General features: G+C 36.7%; 1 pseudogene; it reads right to left on the bottom strand.

Moving 5' to 3' along the window:
- Positions 1-233: 233 nt before the first annotated feature.
- Positions 234-11,467, bottom strand: LOC109211756 (annotated as a pseudogene).
- Positions 11,468-22,008: the final 10,541 nt, after the last annotated feature.

Below are 22,008 nucleotides of genomic sequence, written 5' to 3'. Positions count from 1 at the left end.
ATCCCGAAAAGAAATATGCATATATTTCAATCTATACCCTTGAAGCAGAGAAAGAATCATGAGCATGCTGGCATCAAAGTTAATGGGAAACAATCCCATTGCAGTTCCAGGATTCAACATAACACCTGATCAAAATCATTCAACATTCTATTTTATCATATTGCTTTAACATTATCTGATTTGGTCTTTTGCACAATGGAAGAAGTAAAAATGAGCTTAGTACTACGTAAGAGTGAAGTTAAAGGCTTAATTTAAAAACAATCATAATCCCTTTCTACACCAATATACAAATCAATGGCCTGCATTTAGATCAATAGCCAACCCAATGACACTCTCCTGAGTACTAACTGCTACATTCTCTTTACGCAAAGGTGGAGTTGCTTCCTCTCCTGAAAAATGGAAACTCTGCTCTGTATGACTAGAAATACTTGGACTTGGCGGCCCATTCATTCGCGGACAAGGAAGCATTGATAAGTTAACATGTGGACTTTGTGGACAATCCATATGTCCTAAAATTCCCACTGCATCCCTCAGTTCACTATTCTTGAACGTATGGCTACTATAGTCTTTCTGTCAAAATTTCTAGCCAAGATTCTGATTCTTTCGTGGAACGGAAGATTAGATTGTCTTATGATGTGCCAATGTTCATGCATGAACGCTGTGAGAAAGACGAGGAGAGCAAAAGTTGCAGCAACTACAGCTATGACAAAGAGTCCCCAGAAGCTATCTAGGCCAAGACTATTGGACGAGGGGGAAGCGCTAGAATTTGAACAAGTATATTTCCCGAACCATGATTTCTCTATTTGTACCATCTTTTCACTTTCTGTCACACTTAAAACTGCTCTTGAAACATCAGGTACTAGAGGAGATCCCATTGGGAAGGCCTGGATGAAAATCACAAGAATGATGAATTCATAATATTCTGAACTAGATGCAAATCAGAAGAAAAAAAGGAGTTACTTACAAAGCCAAAGCCATCGCTCTTATATGTAGGCCCAACGATGGTATATTTCGAGCAATACTTTGCAAGGATAAGCTTCACATAAGGAATCTCATCAAAAACAGCAGCAATACCACCATTTGCACTACCTCTAGAGAGTAAATCAACACATTCCTCTGGAGTGCTATAAGGCTTAAGCCTGTCCTCGTCAAAGTTCATCTTTCTTAGAAGTCCTGCTACAAAAGAACCCCGTAGGTAGCCCACATATTCATTGCTCTTCAGAAGTTCTGGCTGGAGTTTTTCAACTGTTAACGTCGATGTAAGACTTGCCATGTAGCTTGAAGTCAATATGAGTACTACTAGGAACCAGATTATCAATACAAACCTAGCCAAGTTGCTTACTATCTTCTCCTCTGTCAGTATCGAGAACCAAAAAGAAGAAAATTCAGATTAGAAGTTTGAATTATATGCTATATATAAGAGCAATGGCTAATTCAGATTGAAGTACTTACGTGTGTGTATATATATATATATATCCCAATTTGATTGTGCATGAAGTTTAAGAAAGAAAATACTTCTGACACACACCAAATCGCCCTTAGAACTTGTGGTGTTAAGCACATCATGATATTTCTATGGCTATAAGAGCATGTCATTAAGGTAAATGGGAAGGGAAAATATGAAGATTTTTCAAATATACAAAGGTGTCATTCTTTTCAGAGCAGAGAGTATAATATAAAATGAAATTAAGAAGAAGGAAAAAAGAAAGTACTCTGTGCAAAGACCATAGTTGAGAAGGGGAACCAAAAGATCAAGCCAACTTGGTGCCAAGGAGGTCCTCTGAAGTCTTCATTAACTCTATGTTCAAGTACCCAAATGACAAAGCCGATGAAAACAAAACAACAGAAGCTTGTTAACCATAGCTCCCAGGTCAATGGCTTCACGAACACCCATGCTTTGTTTCTATTCTTATCTTTGATTGGCACCACCATGGCGACTCCAGATTCCGTGTAAGGTAATGTGAAATCAACATATTGCGATCTATTTGCGAAAATGGTAGTGTCCCCTACAACAGCATCAAAGTTCTGCTCGTTGGTTAGTCCTAGCAACTTGTTAGAATCAAATAAAATTATACATGCAAGAAATGTATTTCACGGCTAGAAATGACAAGAATGGGTTGCTCTAGTGGTGAGCGGCCTCCACTTCCAACAAAGAGATTGTGAGTTCGAGTCACGCCAAGAGTAAGGTGGAGAGTTCTTGGACGGAGGGAGCCGAGGGTCTATCGGAAATAGCCTCTCTACCCTAGGATAAGGGTAAGTGTAAGGTGTGCGTACACACTGCCCTCCCCAGACCGCACTAGTGAAATTATACTGGGTTGTTGTTGTTGTTATTGTTGGCTAGAACAGCTTTTATGCTATTTTTGTCAAAAATGTAGTGACATTTCCAACGGAACTGTCGGAAAATATATTCTTTTAGAAGGAAAAAGAAACCAAACTGCTAATAAAGAGAGGGAAACTAAGAGATTTACCCCAAGAAATAATTGATAAACAAGATCGTCGTAACTTTCAGTAGTCTCTCCATTAGGAGCTACATAGGGAACAAATTCATAAGGAACATAATATGGTAATGCATCCATCACTTCCTTGAAAACATCAATGCAGTAACCAGTAACCGTTGTTGTGTTAGTAGTAAAATCTCTTGTAACTTTCACAAATTCATTGAAACCATCTTTCACTGGAACTCCAATCCTCAATTTCTTCCCATTTGTTGGAATTACCCAACCTTTAGGAACAGAAGTAGTGTCACCAGGCCATATAATAGTGCTAAAATTAGCCTTAGAAATTGAATATACATTGTTTATGCTTCTCAAATTCAGTTCTTTAGTGATCCCATTTTCCCTTGTCCAAAAACCAATTCCTTTTGCACCATTACCAATCACATTAATAATCTGATAAGCTGGTGACCGCAATTGCCCATCAACAATTTGAACTAAGGCCTTTGAAAGTAGTGTTTAGTATAGCTTGAAGAAGCTTTGGACCATCCTTGGAAACTCCAAAAGCTTCAAGATATGTTGTATTTCCTGAAAGTTCTAGAGGTATCAAAATCAATCCATTTTTATTTTAAAGAGGTTGGATTATGACCCGTCTGTTGATTTTGAACTCGAATAACCCATCAAACTATTGCGTCAAAATGAGTCAAATAGTGTAATCGACGTGACAAAATGCAATTCAAAACCCAAACATACGAAATCATAGCTGAAAGAACTTAGGGTGTGTTTGGTATGATAGAAATTATTTTTCGAAAAATATTTTCCCATTTTTCAATATTTGATTGCATAAAATAGTTTGGAAAATATTTTCCTAGATATCATATTTTTATGAAATTAGTAGGTTCGGAAGTTTATGAAATTTGTAGGTTCGGAAGGTTGTTGGTTCGAAAGTTTATGGCTTCATGTTTATTGTATCCAAATTATTTATGAATACTCTTGAGAAGTTATTTTCTTTAATTTGCGTACCAAACACCGAAAAATCAGTAAGATTACTACTTGTTTTATAACAAAATATTTTCTTTGAAAAATATTTTTCACGAAAAATATTTTCCGTTATACCAAACACACCCTTAAGCTAATAATTTAATAAAGATATATTAACTTTAACAGTTTTTGTTCAAAAAGAGAACTGAAAAAAGAAAAGAGTAAAGAGGCTGGGTCATGATGGACAGATTGAGTTATGGCTCGTTATTTGAACCATCTTGACACAATAGAGCTTGATCCAAACAAACTTTAGGAGGATTGAGTCATGACTCTTTTATTGATTTGACCCAACCGGCTCATTTGTCACTGTGTATAGCTTTTGATAAGAGGCACCAGCGTTTCTAGATTTCTCCACTGCCATGGCTAGTGCAGTAGCTGAATCATAAGCCCATAGTCCAAACACATTCAATTCCGCATTAAGAATTGTTGGATTTTCTTGTTGAAATTTCAGTTTCCATCTAGTAGTAAAATCCTCAAGTTGTTTAGTTCTTGGAACATAAGGTTTTACTCCAATAACTCCTTGCATGGATTCAATAGTTGAAGGATCCATAGAATTAAGTTCATTTGCCATAGCATCTGTAATAATCCAAACATACCCTTCACTCATCATTCCAAGTTCTTTGGCCATAGTAAATATTTTGGCACTAAGTGAAGTTGTCATATGCACAATAAAAACCCGAGTTTGTATACTCCTTAACTTGTGAAGTTCAGATCTAATCTGATCATCAGTGGCGAATTCAGGAATATCGTTCCGATAATGGATACGTGCATTGATTTTTTCTAATGCATCAGTCAAGAATGGTATAATTCCTTCTCCGAATTGATTGTCAATGTATATAAGGGCAACCTCTCTCCATCCAAAATATTGGATAATGGAACTAATGGTTTTAACTTGAGAAGAATCATTTAGAGTGGCACGAATGAAGTATGGACTACGAAATGATGAGAGAGAGGGACTTGTAGCTGAAAATGAGATGATGGGTACGTGAGCTTTCTCTCCTAAACCAATTATGAAATCAACTTGCATTGATGATGTTGGCCCTATTATGGCTTTCACTTCAACATCCTTCAATAGGTCAAGTGCTGCATTTCCAAATAATAAAAGAATCAACAAAAGTAGAGTTTAACTTTTATATAAGTGTAAGGAAATTTTACATTATAATTAGGTGGAGTTTAACCATTTAATTACAAAACGTTAAATTATAAGAATAGTATAAACTCTTTATACGGAAAAAGGTTAAAACTACACTTGATCTGTTGGATTTGGTGTAAAACTGCTCTATGTCTATCTACTAAGCCAAAAATACCTCGGTCATCTTCTTTTGGCCCAAAAATGCCCTAAAAACTAATATATCATTTAAAAATAAAACCGAAAAAGACCAAAACTGTCCATGATCTATTGGATTTGGTTAAAGATTCCCTTTGTTAACCACATATCAAATTATATGACCCATACATACATAAAAATTCAATCTACCCATAAGATCCAAACCCGAATTTAATAATAAAATCCCATATCTGATCTCTTTTCTTCTAACCAATTAGTTTTATCTTCTTCTTATATCTTCTTATTATGAAAATTATGATTATAATGTTCGATAAACACCAGAACCACTAAAATTCATCAAACTGGCTATACTATGGTTCCAAAATTTCAAACTTATCTAGCAATTTTGGCCCTTTTCTGTTCTTTATATTATCGGCAAGTGAGAAAATTATTGATTCTCCTTTGTGGAATGGAATACAGACTATACAGTGCCGACTGAAGGCCCAAGCGACTGAAGCAAAGGCTGTAGGGTGATTTACAGGAATGGTCCTATAAAGCTCTCATCTTTAAATATTGTCCCTATTTCAAAATTAAAAATAACGTCCGGCCCTGTAAAAACTTATTGCCTGTCAGGGATTTTTCTAACGGATTAGTAAATTTTATGCTATATTTACACTACTTATACTGTTAATTGTTCACAAACTCTACTATGTTGGCATGACTCGTGATGATTTAACTATTTACCAAACTCTACCATATTGGTATAATTTTCTGTTATTTGCATTCGATCTATTTCTTAAATTATTTATAAATTTTACCCGGTTGACATGATTTTTTGCTTGTCCTGTTGTTCACTAAATTCTATCAGATTGACACGTGTAATCTATAATCGGCCTATCTATTAAATCGTTCCTCAAAGTTTATTTGATTAGCATAATTTGTATGTATTGTTCGACAAAGTCTTTCTCGAAATTGCAATTTCAATTCCGATCAAATCATCCTAAATCTGTTTCAAATGATCTCAAATTCGAAACAAAATCTTCAAATACCAACATAAACGATTCTCAATCACCAATTTAGTCAAATAACAGCAAATCAAGAAAATTCACTTTGTCTTCTTCAACACTTTCTAAAAATCAATAATGAAGTTTCAAGATTCTTAAAATAAATTAGTAAATTAGCTTTGAACTAAAAGTTTAAGCACATATTATCAACACTCAAATTAATTTAAAAAAATCAATTATTAACTTTTAATTTTCACCCTAAACAAAAATTTTACGGAAAAGGACCATATACTCTTGTACTATCAGAAAAGGTTTAAATGTACCTCTCGTTATACTTTGAGTCCATATATATCCTCGTCGTTATACTATTGGTTAAATATACCCATTTTTCGTTAACTTTGTCCAAAGTGGACATCCAATCCTACGTGGCACTGACATTTGATGAGGTGGATGCCACACGGCTTGCCACCTCAGCGCCCCTAAACCATTTTACCCCTCTCTTCTATTTTTTTTTTCCACCACTAAAATTTCTTTCCCCTCCACACCACTAGAAAACTGCCGAACACCGTCTAGAAAACACCGACCGAAATCGATCGGAAAACTGAAAAAACTGACCGATTTCCAACCGACTTTAATCAGTCGAAATTAAGTTAGTCGGTAAAATAGCGACCGAAGTCGATCGCAATTTCCTACCAATTTCTGTCGGTAAATTAATTTTCACAAGTGATCCAAAAAGAAAAAATCTGCCGAAAAAATCGACCGAAGTCGGTTGGTATTTTCCGACAGAATTCGGTCGGTATTTTTAATTATGTAATTAAAAAATACATCGTCTGGGACTCGAACCAGGGTCTGTATTGTGGCAGAATACTATTATACCACTAGAGTATGGGTACATTTTTGGTTCATATTTTCTTTTAATTTATTTGTACTCTTTAATTGCATCTTCGCACGAAAATAACTGACCGATTTTGGTCGGTTTTATTAAAAATATGAAATTACCGATCGAAGTCGGTCGGTTTTTTAAAATGACTGACTGAAATAACCGATCGATCTCGGTCGGTTTTTTGAATATTAATTTAATTTATTTTATATGAAAAACTGACCGATTTCGGTCGGTTTTTTAAAAAATAAATTTCGCGGGGTGCTAAAATAGTTTCTTGCTTTTTTGCGCCAAAAAAAATCGACCGAAGTCGGACGATTTCGTAAAAAAAATTAAAGAATAAAATATTTTGAAAAACCGACCAGCTTCGGTCGGTTGGTCGCGGTCGGTTTTGGCCGAATTTTTAGTAGTGCCACCACTATTGCCATCATTACCGCTACCATAAAAAATAGTGTATTTCAAATTTTAGTCTTTTATATATGGATTAGGGGCGCTGAGGTGGCATGCCATGTGGCATTCACCTCATCAAATATCAGTACCATGTAGGATTGAACGCTTAACAGAAGTATGGTATATTAGAACCAATAGAACTACATCAGGGGTGTAATTGGACCCAAAGTATAATAAAGGGTATATTTAAATCTTTTTTTATAGTACAGCGATATATTTGATCCTTTGTCGAAAATTTTAAACTTCAAATATTGAAGAAATATGATGTTCTTTGTGAAAAAGAAACATATATTCACAATAAAGTAAAAAATAGAGAAAATATTTAAAGATTAGTCCCTTAAAAGAACAACGATTGGAATTTTATGGAGGCTTTAAGCCTACAATCTTTAAGGCCCCATTTTCGGTAGAGCTGTCAAAATTGGCTAGCTCAGCCCCACCAAACCCAAGCCTTGTGAACTTTTAAATTTGGTGGGCTAGGGTGGGCCGACCCTCCATCTATGGGCCTTAAAATGGCCAGCCCAGCCCAGCCCTAAGAAGGCCGCGAGCTAAGGTGGGCCGGCCCTTCAATTTTTTTAGAAAAAAAATTTCTTCAAATCTTTAGATATTTTTTCGTGATACAATCTCTTGATCATATGAACGACTTCTATTTATTTAGAGTGTACAAGAATCTTGATATTTGACAAGGAATCTCGTAATTGAAATGTAGATTCTCTATATCTCTAGCTCTTCTTTTTTTAACGTTACATGAATATTTTTTAGTACTTTTCTTTCACTTTCCTTAGGTTCAGGAATTGCTTCAATAAGTTTATATGTTAAGGTTTTTTTAATTTAGGTTTAATATTATTTATCGATTTCATCATTATAGTCCGCCTCTTGCAGAAATGCAGGGTAAGACTGCATACGCTAGGCCCTTGTGGTCCGGCCCTTTCCCGGACCCCGCGCGTAGCGGGAGCTTAGTGCACCGGCCTACCCTTTTTTTAGTCCATAAAATTTTTAAAATTCATGAACTTTGCTAGTATTGTCACTTTTCTTTGGGTATTAAAACTTGACCTTTTTCTATACTGAAGAGCAATTTAGTAATTAATAATATATTAAAATAACCAAACTGATCATTGGTCACTTAAAATAATATTTTCTTTCGATAAAAATATTATTGGCCACATAACACTTTCTTAGTTCGTTGTTAATTAAGCAAAAGAAAAACTAATCTTGTCATACTACATGCATATCAAAAATACAAATTCGAGTTGATATGGAAGGGCAAAATAAGCAATCTAAAGTTGGAAAATAGGGATTATAGTTAATATTTTATAGTTTTTACTTTTTAAATATTTAAATTTCAATATAATTAAATTTTGGCCCACGGGCTGGCCCAGGCCCAGCCTCGGTCAAGCCTCAAGGGCCAGCGGGCTGATTTGGGCCGGGTTTATAAGCCTCAGTTTTAAATGGGCTAAAAAAATCCCAACCCAGCCCTACCCAAATAGCAGGCTAGGTTGGGCTGGCCTCACGGATCAAGCCCATTTTGACAGCTCTAATTTTCGGCAAGACGTGCTGTTTGATATTTTTAACTTTTGAAATTACCAAACGTGAAATTTCTGTATGTTTCAAGAAGAAACCAGATTTAGAATACAAGTCAGTGCCAATGTGCCATATGTTTCACACGTACGGCCTTATAATTATGTTAACTTCCGACTATATATACAAGATTAGGAAAACTACATAGTATAGTAGCTCCTAAAATAATAACGGATAATAAAAATATATTTTTTGTATATTAATATCTAATTACATAAAATATACATATTCTATAATAATTTTTTTTATTATATTGGCTAGCGAATATAATTATTTTTTATCGATAGGCCAAATGTATAACTTGACCTAAAGATTATGTCAACTTAATAATCCATAATCACTTCCGTGACATTCTTCTTGTTTAAATTGCTACAAGTTTGAAGTTTGAATTGGTCAAATGGACTAAAAAGAAATATACGTGGTACTGATGTTTGGCTATAATTACATATTTTTAGTGCATTACTTAGGAGCTTTAGTGCTAAACTATACTACATTATACTTAATTTTGTTTATTTTATGTGTAGGTATGTGAAGACGAAATTAAGAGCAAAATAAAGATTTTATGTGTATTTTATACATTACAAGAATGGAGTTATGATCAATTAATTATTGGACATAAAATGAGTAAAGTGTAACGCTACAAAAAAAGACAAAAAAAAAAAAAAAAAAAAAGAAACAATGCAAAGTCAATTGAAAAAGAAGACAAAAATATGACTTGGAAAGTTAGGCAAAGCAAAGCAAATGGTAACGAAGCAAAGCAAAGAAGCAGGCGACGCAAGGAAACTTTCTCGCGTTTCAACTCGCGACGCGAGGGCTGCAGCGCGCTAGAGAGGTTGCGCCGCGAGGCTTGTCGCGAGGTGTTCGCGTGTTCCAGGTTTAAAGTCTATTTTGTCTCCTTTTTTGTGTTGGACTTGGTTTTTTCTTTTAGGTTTTTCCTATACATATAAATAGTCATTAAACACCATTTTGAGGGGAGATTCGACCTAAGGAGACAAGAACACACTAGGAGCAAGACGGAGAATTCTTCTACGAGTTTTTCACTTCCTTCTTCCTATTTCCATTATTGGTTATGAATTCTAGTATTGTAGCTTTGCATACTATTATGAATAGCTAATTTGTTATCTAAGCTTTGATAGAACCTTTTGTTGGATAAATTCTTGTTATGTTTTTATATAATTGAGTTGTTGGATTTCTCTACTTGTTCAACTATGTGTTTATTGTTGTTGATTGAACGACCATCAATTGACTGTGCCTATTTAGTATGTATTGCTTGGAAAATGGTACATATTTAGGTAGTTGTTGAACAACATCACTCCTGACGTATGTGAGGAATCAATACGTAGAGTTTAAAGGTGGAATCAGGAATAACGAAACCTTAGTGCGATCTTAGTGAGCGGTAAACTAGTGCCAGCTAGCGTAGTTCAGAAGAATATATCTAGTAAATTGTGGTAGTTGCTCGGAAGAGAATTATGACACCCGAAGTACTCACGATCGGTAGAGAATACTTAGGCGAAATTATAGAAGACGCAGCGGGAAGGATTCCGACAATTGGAAAAATCATAACTCTAGGCCTCCTTAATCTTGTCTCCAATCCTTATCCTTGTTAATTGATGGTTTTGCTGCTTTCTAGTATTTGTTAGTTTATTAGATAAAAATAAACATTATAATCTTTATAATTAGGAAATTGTTTGGACTTGTGTTTCTTAGCGATATTGAACAACTGTAGCTAAGTCTTAGTTCTCTGTGAGATTCGACTCCGGACTTGTAAACCGGATTATATTTGCAACGACCGCTTAGTCCTTTTTATAAGGCATAATTGGACGTGATCAAGTACCACTCAACTATGAAATTCCTGTCCCCTAGTATAAAGATTTTAGTACTAGTATTTACTCTAAATTCTTTAATGTTTGGTTGAAAAGGTCAGAAAGTCAACATCAAAATGACTAACTATTTAATTACTAATAATTCTCAATCATACATGTACCAATCTGCCACTTGAATAACATTAATAGAATGACAAATTAAAATATGTGACTAGGCACCAGCGCATTTCATGAGAAGTTTTCAGAACTGTTATTGAGTTTATGAAAATAAAACACATATTAATTATTTACTTGGAGAAATTTATTGATTTTGTACTGTTATGAAGCTTTCTTAAGTTGAAATTCGTGGTGTAATTGAAAAGTTTAATGTGAAGAAAAGATCCAATAGCTATATGCTTGGCTTTAATTATTTGGCTTAATAAATTAAAGCACTAAATAAATCTTTTGCAAGAACACAATGAAAAGAAAGGCAATTATATGGATAGAAGCTTTCCATGTATACATAAAATCTTGTGATACATAAACTATTTTCTTCGAGAGAAAAAAAAAAAATAGTCTTTGATTCAAACTAAAGAATTGAAAACATGTGTAGAAATCACACACACACACAGTTCTCTAACTAGTAAATTTATTCTAAGTACGTAAAAAAAAAAATTACACTGTCGATGTATATAAATTACCTGCTGCAGCGGCGGCAACAATGTCTCTCTTTGAGTCACGAGTATGGAGAACTAGTCTGGTTCGATAAACAGAGCCATGATCAGAGCTATAAAAGTCAGACAAAGCCATAGAAATACAGCTTAAACCCATTTTCCCAACCCATTCATCCATGTCAAACACAACTCCCACATTTATGGGAATTGTTGATCTGTTCTGTGCCATGGCCATTTCCATGCAGAAAAATATCCCTAAACATAGGAAGAAGAAAGAGAAAGAAGAGACTGAGAAAAAGACTTTGCAAGTTTTCTTTCTCATCTTGACAAAAGATGCATTTGAGTCTGAGTAGTTGGACAGTTGACTTTTATAGAGAGATTTGAGGTTTGACTACTATCCAAGTACTCATTATGGTATTTTAATAATAAGTTAAACTGTCACAAAGGTTAAGTAAGAAGGTAAAAGTCCTTTTTTTTTCTCTCCTAACTCCTTCCGTTTCCTAACATGGATCCTTCCTTAATCACAACACATATTCCGCCGGAACCTCCGGACAAACACAATCAAATGGACGTTGAAATGCTTCAACCAACCCACTCTTACAAGGAAATGCTTTCAAACAAACCGGCAACCCAACAAACCGAATATTACGAAAATGACATTCCCACGAATCCTGAAAAGGATAAAGGGAGAAACATTGAAGATTCAATCCCCCTTTCCCAGGATGATAAACGACCCCTCTACCTCTCGTGGCGCTACTCTGTAATCATCAAGGTCTTTAGACAAAAAATGCCACACCACTATCTTCGCTCTAAACTGAATGAACTATGGAAACCATCCGAACAATTAATTTTGATTGACATAGGATGGGACTTCTTCTTAGCCAAATTCAGCTTAGAAGAGAATATGGTTTAGGCTCTTCACCTAGGACCATGGTTCATCTCAGGAAACTTCCTGTCAGTGCGGAAATGGGAACCTAAGTTTTTCCCACAAGAGGCTACCCTTTCATCTACTGCCATCTGGGTTCGCCTCCCGCAATTGCCAATAGAGTCCTATGATAAAGACATTCTTGAAAAAGTGGGAAGAAAGCTAGGGAAGTTATTGAAAATTGACCAGTGCACCTCCTCCACTCTCAGGGGACGTTATGCTCGCATTTGCATTCAAGTTCCCCTGGAAATACCGGTTGAAAACTCAGTCATAATAGGAGACCAAAAACAGGCAGTGATCTATGAAGGAGAAGGGACGTTTTGTACGTCTTGCGGCAGAATTGGTCACACCTCAATAGGATGCAATTACCGGATTTCTCAAACCATAGCTCCTCAAGGAACACCGGAATCCTCCGAGAAAAATGTAGAACAAACGGAAGAGAATGAGCGGAAAACTGTCACATTTCCACGAAGGAGAAAGCAAGGACATGCAAGATTGAACAATAAAAATGGTACTGTGCCAACTAGCCAACATCAAAATACACAGGGTGATCATATTCAGGTAAACTTGTTCGATGCAAATTCAGGTAAATTCCTTCAAACTCAAAATGTACGGTACAATTCAAAAAAAGTCAACCCCATCCCAAAACCCCAAAATAGGCCCAACGGCCCAAAAAATAAACTAAGCCCCATCCCGCGTTATCAGCCCACCCCAACGGGGCCCCAGCCCAATACAAGTACCAAACGAAAAGCTAGACCGGGGCCCGATGACTCCACTGACCCCAATCACGCTCGCCTAGATCAGCACGCCACCACTAGCCCAAGTTTCGAGGCCACAGACCCCAAATCTGTGGCAAAATCTCATGGGGCCAGTCACGTTTCTCTAACTGGGCCCCCTACCCAATTGGAGGATGTCAGCTCATCTAATTCCCCAAATCCCCTCACCTACGCTTCCCTTACCAATTCCTCTGAGATAATCTCTAATGGGGAAATCTCAACAGTCACCACCAACAATCAAGTGCCCTATCTGGAAGCCCTCCCACTTTTAGGTGAAAAAACACAGAACGTTAACTCCAATAGATCCACAATTAATGCCCAATCCATCCCCCCAGACTCAATTACCAGCAACCCCTCCACTGACCGAGATTTGACACCAAAGGGCGTGTTAATGGACCTTAAATTAATCCCCCCATTACCCAAAGTAGTAAAACAAAAGAGCACAAAAATGGACAAGGAACAGACGACAACCATCGTAACCTCTCTGCCACCACCACCGAACCACCTACTGGCTTCTTGACTAGAGGTAGCTCTTCAGGAGAAGGGCCTTACCTACAGTTTCACCCTGGGAAACCAAAAGGTGACTCTGTTTGTTCAAAACCCAGCTCACCTAGCAAGGGTTACAATGGAAGCATTAAACAAAGCCCTAGCGGCCTTTGGTCCTCTCCTATGGCAGACGATGGTGAACAAAGACAGTGCATCACCAATCATCGACCCCCAGTCACTAAACAGACAAATGCTTTAAACTTTCCAATCCCTACCGTTCTTCCCCGATCTAGAGATGGAGGACCCAACGGCGAACCCAGTTTTTGTAACGATCGACCCCCAACCCCACCAAATGCCATCATCTTCTACACCACAAGAGAAGAGCACCTCCCCGCCCCTCAACAACATCAAAAAGGGAATCTCCAAGTCCCTAGAAATCCTCAAAAAGAAAAGCACGGTAGATGAGGAGGGAGCAATCTACGGTCCCCTATGAAAAGATTCGCTCCTACTGGACTCAGTCAGGGAAATCGAGTTCAGTCTCAACACCAACGAGGTGCTAGTAGTTCTGTGTCCCAGATCGATGGTCAAGTGCGGAATGAGCCTAGTGTCCCTCCAAACTCATGGTCCCATCAAGCCTATACTGAATCTCACCCCAGTCTTGAGTCTCAAGAGGAAAACCCCTCCGTCTCCATCGAGGTGTCCGCAAGGAACAAGGAACCCTCAAGAGAGTCTCCACCACCAACCCCCACTACCCCTAATGAATTACATCATATGGAATGTTAGGGGTGGAAACAATGCTGAGTTCAAGCGGCATTGTATGGAAATGGTGAAGATGCACAAGCCAGCCATGCTCGTCCTTCTTGAAACCAAAATGGCTGATCACAAGAAGTTGGCAGAGGAGCTCCAGTTCGACATGATTATCCAGTCACCAGCAATAGGCCTATCTGGGGGATTGTGTTTATGTGGAAAGAGGACTGTGTGAGGGTTGAAGAGGTGGCCACCACTCCCCAAGGTATCCATGCAATGGTGAAGGTACTCCCTAATCATTCTCCATGGCTTTTATCTGCAATCTACGCAAGTAATATTCTAGCTAATAGGAAAATCGTGTGGGAGAACTTAATTTCAATCTCCAAAAATCTCACAAACAACTGGTTTGTGGGAGGAGACTTCAATGAAGTCTTAAAGGCTACGGATAAATTTGGGGTCAATCCCATAACCCCTAGTCGCAGTAACCTGTTTTGGAACTGTATAAATGAATGTAATCTTCTAGATCTAGGTTACAAAGGGAGTAAATACACATGGTGAAATAAAAGATACAGTAATAGGGCCTCTCTTATCCTGGAAAGAATAGATAGATGCTTTGCAAATGAAAGTTGGATCAAACAGTACCCTGAGGCTACTGTTTTGCACCTTCCTAGGACCCACTCTGATCACTTCCCCATCCAAGTTAGCCTGGTAGGGTCATCCTCCAACAACTTGACTAGGCCCTTTAGATTTAAGTCAATGTGGGTTAGCCACCCATCCTTCCCTAACATCATCAATAAGGCTTTCTCTGACTACTCCACTCTCCTCCAATCCACTGATTCTTTCAAAAAAAAAATTTACCAAATGGAACCGGGACACCTTTGGTAACATCTTCCATCAGAAGAGAAGAATTCTTGCTAGAATTTCAGGAAGCCAGAGATCCCCTAACTACCCATTTAGTAGCTATTTGATAAACCTAGAAACCAATCTGGCTAGTGAGCTTAACCTAATCCTAAAAAATGAAGAGGATTTCTGGAAGCTAAAATCTAGGATTAACTGGCTCAACGAGGGTGATGCTAGCACAAGATTCTTCCACACCTCCACCCTTAATAGAAGAAGAGGAAGGAATAGAATCCTCTCTCTTAAAGAAGAGAATGGAAACTGGCTCCATGATCAACATGATATCCAAACAGCCATAATGGGGTTCTTCACAGATCTATACACCTCCTCCCACTCCCAAGCCCCAATGGCCACCACCAGTCATCTAACCATGTCCCACACCCTGTCTGATTCCCAAAGAGACACTCTAGACATACCTCTAGAGTTGGGTGAGATAAAAAGGGAAATCTTCTCCCGTAAACCCTCTAAATCTCCTGGCCCTGATCACCTCCACCCTTTCTTCTACCAGAAATACTGAGACATAGTGGGAAATCTATCATAGATTTTTGCAAGAAGTATTTTTCCTCCAGCTCCATGGATGAAACCATGAACCAAACCCTGCTTTACCTCATCCCAAAATGTCCTCAAGCATCAATGCTGAAAAGCTTTATGCCAATTGGTCTGTGTAACACAATATACAAGACCATCACTAAGATTATTGTCAATAGAATTAAACCACTCTTGCCTCATATCATTGGGCCTAGCCAAGCCAGTTTCCTATCCAACAGGAAAGCCTGTGACAGTGCCATCATTGTCCAGGAATACATCACTCACTTTAGAAAAATGAAAGGGAATCATGGCAACATGATCCTCAAAATTGATCTTGAAAAAGCCTTTGACAGGCTGGAGAGGTCCTTTATAAGAGACACCTTTCATGCTTTTAATTTCCCTCCAGGCTTGTCCAAACTCATTATGTCCTGCATTAGTTCTTCCTCCATCTCCATTCTTGTTAATGGTGGGAAAACCGAATCTTTCAAGCCTACTAGAGGCATAAGGCACGGAGACCCAATATCTCCCTACCTTTTCATAATGTGTATGGAAAGATTATCCAGGGCAATTGATAAGGCCGTCATGGACAATCAATGGCAACCCATAAGTATCAGCAGATCTGGCCCTAGGAAATCTCACCTCTTCTTTGCAGATGACCTCACCCTCTTTGCTAAAGTAAACCACAGAAACTGCAATACCATCCTCTCTATTCTTCAGAATTTCAATGATCAGTCAGGCTAGAAAATAAACCTTACCAAGTCCAGAGTTCTCTTCTCCTCCAATACTTCCCAAGACTCTCTGGTGAACCTCACCAATTCTCTATCCATTCAAGCCACCACATCCTTTGGAAAATACCTGGGTTTTGCCATTTTCCACAAAAAATCAACCAGTGCTGACTTTCAATTCATAATTGATAACATGCAATCCAAGTTGGCTGGATGGAAAACAAGTTGCCTAAGCATGGCTGGTAGAACTGTACTGGCCAAGACCCCCTTAAACAACATTCCTATTCATGTCATGCAATATATCAATCTGCCCACCAAAGTTACCAAACAAATTGATAAAATCCAAAGGAACTTTTGATGTTCTAAACGTCAATACCACACAAGAGGGGGGTGATTTGTGTGGTACCCAATTTTTGCTCTAGAAGAACCTGGTTCTTCTAAGTATACTAAATACTGCTGTTTGCGAAATAATAAATAAAAAAATAAAGAACACAGAGATTTTTACGTGGAAAACACCTGGCTCAAAAGGTGAAAAAATCACGACCTACTACTCAGTAGGATTTTCCCAAACTTCCACTAAAATCACTGAGCCAAAACAGCATTTACAAACTCTTTGTAAACCTAAGGATTAACTCTAATCCCGTTGTAGAAACCAACCTCTAACTGTTGCGACAACTTCAAGTTAACTCTAACTTGAATACTCAAAATACCTATTAAAATTGCTTCTATGAAAGCTGAAAGGTACAATATGAAACACCTACTACAATTGAACTAGAAATAAAGAAAAACACATAAAACTCTTTATGGAGCTGGTTCTTCAATATGGTTCATGTAGCTTCTGGTTTGCACACTTGAATCACACACAAACTGCTTGCAAAAAGCCTTGCTATTTTGCTCCCAATTCACATTTAACTTCTGCGTTTTTGTGCAACACTTTAATGTGAGAACATCCTGCAATTTATAGAGTTAGTAGATGAAGAAATAACTAGAGTTCTGATGCAACTCTTCTTTGGTGGAAGAGTTCTAGTTGATTTCAACTTCTAACTCCTTTCCTATCTTTGATAGTGTTCTCTTTGAGTAAGGAGTCCTTCTCCTTATCAATTATGCAACCTTTTCGATCAGGAGATATTAAATACACCAAGTTAAGCTTATCTCCTTCACGTGCATCCAGCATGCTCGAATCTGCCCATTTTTGTGCACCTGAGTGATGGACCTGGTTCATCCTGAGTTCCTTTGTCAGTCTTCAAAACTAACCTTTAAATGGGCCAACAACTTTATATGGGGCACCACACCTGAAAAGAAAAAACTGCACCTAATCAAGTGGGATAAGGTCACAAAAAAGAAGTCTGATGGAGGATTAGGGCTCCAAAAGCTGACCTTAAGAACAAAGCAACTCTCACAAATCTTTCCTGGAGGACTTATCAAAATACCAATAGCTTATGGGCGAGAATCCTCATTCATAAGCACTGCAACATGAGCAACACTCAGAGGATAACTAGAACCTCTAGATATCCCAGGTACCCCAAGTCTCCTACTTGGCAGTGCGTTCTAAAGGGTTGGGACACTTGCTGCAAAGTGACGAGTGTCTAGCGTATATAAAATTTTAACTCATACTTTGTAATATAATAGTATAGAAAGATGTCGAACCCACAGAGATTGGTTTATCTATTCTGCAGATGTTTCTTGTTTTAGTTACTTTTTGAGAAAATCAGAAAGAGTTGAGTTGTGAATTAACTAACAAAAAATGCACGAATGGAGCAATAGAAAATATTTTTGTTTTCACAGATGTAATAAAAAGGTGTTGGGATCCTGACTTCACTTAATATTTTTATTATATAGTAGATACATTTATCCTTCAACTTCTATTTCTCATAAATATATAAATGCCTCTCACGATTATATTTAAATATTATTACTATAGTTGAAAAATTAAATGCACTCCTCTCGGTTATACAAATTAATCGTTAAAATAGTAATATTAAAGAACCAGAAATATATACTTGAACTAAAGTATGCTCTTTTTAGTAAGTCCCTTTCGGTTACGCTACTTGTTATAACTGATTACTACAATATTCGCCTCTTTCGATTATAAATAAGTGTAGAATCAATTTTAACATATATGAGCTAGATGTCACTAAATATAGGTTAACATCTATCAATACCAAAATTAAGTATTACTTTTTCTGCCTCTTTCGATTGCAGAATTAGTAAGAAGTTAATATGTAGTACGAAATAGATAGATATTAACAAAATAAATAACACCCAACTATAAAGCAGATAAAATTTAAATAAAAAGCTTCAGCTCAAGCATGTGAAATTGAAGAATACTATCTACTATTATATAAAAATATTAAGATCCGTCATTTTTTCCAACACAAGAAAAGTTACTCCATATTGGAGCTAATACTGCTAATAAAAATATTCTTGTCCATTAGATAAGAAAATAGAAAGAAATATTCAGAAAGAATAATTCCCCCTATTTAATTAAAAGCAGGATATAGAGTAATTTTCAAAGCTAAGATTTATTAGGAACTAGAAACAAAAGCCACTGTAATGACTGGGCGAAAATTCAAAGAACTGAACAACTGACTGAAATGAAAAGGAAAGACTCTGAAAATGGAATTTTGTTGTCTGCTGAGCTCCCGTCCCTCTTCCTTCATCATTTGCCAACGTATGCTTTTATAATCAAACCATAACAAGTTGGTTTGGTTATAGCCACTTGTTTTGGTTATGAAAGATTCTTTTATTTTTTTGAATATGGTTACGGCCACTTTGTTGTGGTAGATGGATTTTATGCAGTTCATATTTTGTCGTGCTTGCTTCCTTCTTTTTTTCTTCTTCTTGAAGTCTTATTGCTTTTGCACCAATTCTTCTCGTAGCATTTCCTGCACAATCAAATTAAATTTGTGAAAGAAACATGATAATTTTTATACTTTTGCGAGGAAAGTGATATATTAAAATCAGGTAAAATGTACTTATCACAAAGCAAGCAGATGGGTAGTTCACAAGGGAAATAGGGTTAGTTTTTTGAATGATGTCTGGATTCCCAACCATCCGGCAATTAGGGAATTGATTGAGGGCCCTCTAACTCAGAATGACCTAAATGTCAAGGTATACTCAATCTACAATTCAGGGGCTTGGAATTTATCCACATTAACAATGGATCTCCCCCCTAGCATCCTAAACTTGCTAAACTCTGTCTTCATTCCCCCAAATCTTATAAAGGAGGACACCCTCATATGGGGTTTAACTTCCGGTGGCCACTTCTCAAATAATTCTACTTACTCTTTCCTAACCAAGGCAGCCAGCAGCAGTGATGTTGATACCCAATTTTTTCCTCATATATTTAAAATGCATATATACTTTTAAAATAATGCATGAGCATCAACCAGTAATTTTCCATAATCTTCTGCAATTTTAAAAAGATTTTAATTAATTTATTCTAGCATTTTATTATCTAAATAATTACTAATTGCATCACAAATAATTTTATAATAATTTATTACTTGATTTTTATCATTTATAAATTATTTTATTAAATTAATTGGGTATTTAAAATCTAGCCCTTTTTAATTAACTAATTTCGGACCTAGCCCAATTATATACACCAGCCCAAATACCCGTTAACCCTAACCCAATACCCGTTCGTACCCGACCCAGAACACCTTTAATCGTGACCGTTGATCTCTGAGATCAATGGTCCATATCCCTTCCCCTTATTTTAATTAACCAAACTCCTAACCCTAACCCTCATTCACCCAAACCCGCCGGCTCTGTATTCTCTCATCTCCTCCCATTCTCTCTTCATCAAACCCTAACGCCGTCACCATCCTCCTGTGATCCCTACCCAAAAATGGAATCATCTCTTGATTCCTTACCATATCTGGCCTTACCTCCTTGCCAGCTACTCGCTTTTGATGTTACTCAAACTGGTTTGCCTCAAATGGCAAGTTGATCTCAAGAGATTCGAACCAGATTTGGTTCAAAATCTCTTATATGTTGATTATTTCTGTTTGTGTTCGTCCTAACCTCTGTGAGTACGAATATTTTCGTATCTTTCATTTAGGGCTTCAGATTTTGATTCGGACCAATTTTGGTCCAATTTCTGTTTGTTTTATGATTATTTTCCATCTATATTTGCTCTATTACTCACAAATCCGTTTATTTTAGTTGAATCTTTTACTTACCCTAGAATTAGGGCTCAAGATCTTCTAGATCCAAAATAATTTTTCTTCCCTTTGTATTTTTCCTTTAATGTTTCAGTATATCTACCTCTGGGTTCTTATTTTCTTTACTATTTCTGATCGATTCTGTTTACCCTAAAATTTAGGATTTTTGATTTCTTAAAGACGAACTAAATCTATGTATTTCTATCTCTATTATAGTTTCCTTTTTTTGTTTTCTACCCTGATTTTACTTACCCTAAAATCTAGGTTTTTGATTCTTTGAACAAAATATGATAGAAAAGCAAAAACCTTAATTATTTCCGTCTATATGTCTTCGTGTATTTTATAAAATATTTTGTGTTTTTGCTTTTTCTTTTGCTTATATTAAGTTAGGGTTGTCATTATTTTGTATTTTTTCCTTTTAATGTTTCTGTCTATTTGCCTCTATGCATCTTTCACTCTTGCCGTTAGTTGCAGGCTAGTTTTATTTACTCCAAAACTAGGGCATATGAAATCTTTACCAAGATTTTAATCTTTCTCGTATGTACTGATACTTTCCTTATTCTGTTCGTCCTACCTTGTTCCTTTATTTCTTCACCTTGTTTGCTGATTGATAATTGGTTCTATATGATACTTACCTTATTCTGAGTAGTACTTGCCGGATTGCTCGTTAATTGGCTGAACTCTATACTATATCCCCTAAATTAAACTTCAAATTGATCCTGGAATTATTTCTTTACCTTATTTAACTTAGTACTTAATTACTAGTCGATTCCGCATATTTTTTTCCTTAAATCAAGTAGTACTATCCTGACTTTACTCGGTTTTGTCTTGTTAATTGATTCATGCTGACCTTAATTAATTGTTAATTGATTTTCATACCTTATTTGTGTGTGATTGGTTCATTACCTTATTTGTTTTACTCTATAGTATGTTATAAAAGCCCTTCCCTTGTCCTGACTTTACATACTGAGACACTTCTACACTTTACAACTTAAAACTTTCAAACTCTCTGCTCTCAAAAACTTGAGGTTTCTCTTTCTATTGTTCTAATTTCTGCACTATTTGGCCGGCTGAAAGCCAATGCCAGATTCTCTGGATTCTAACTGCTATTGCATTCATGTTTGCTTTCTTCTCAACTGGTATGCCTTAACTCCTATTATTCTATTCTGTTCTATCTACTTTATTCGATTAGTCTATTTAAATTTTCAGCATGCTTCTGCTTTCTATGTGACTACATGATCCCACTTAGTGATAATGCTAAACTAAGTTACCTCCAATAATGTGAAACCCTGTCCAATTCAGCTGTATGTTCCCTGTTCTGACTGCAAGCATGTAATGTATGGCTAATTCTGTATGTTAGTTCAAGTATCTTTGCATTTGTGATTACTTTAAATGGTGGTATGAATATCTAGTCTGAAAAAATATCAACTTAGTTGAACTATATGCTGAACAGGAGTTTGTTTGTTCTCCGGTGTAGTTCTGTTACTATTCTGTATGTGCTGATTTCCTATAACGACCCGACCGTTCGTTTTGAGCTTTTGCACTTCGCTCGCCAATTCTCGGGCATGACTAGCCCCGTGTGATGTATTATGACTATTTAAATCATCAGTTTTAGTTTTCAGGATAATCG

This window comes from Nicotiana attenuata, unplaced genomic scaffold (genome assembly GCF_001879085.1).
Source record: "Nicotiana attenuata strain UT unplaced genomic scaffold, NIATTr2, whole genome shotgun sequence".
NCBI classification, from domain to species: Eukaryota; Viridiplantae; Streptophyta; class Magnoliopsida; order Solanales; family Solanaceae; genus Nicotiana; species Nicotiana attenuata.
Note: the sequence above shows the minus strand (reverse complement) of the source record. Positions and strands in the feature narration are given on the sequence as shown.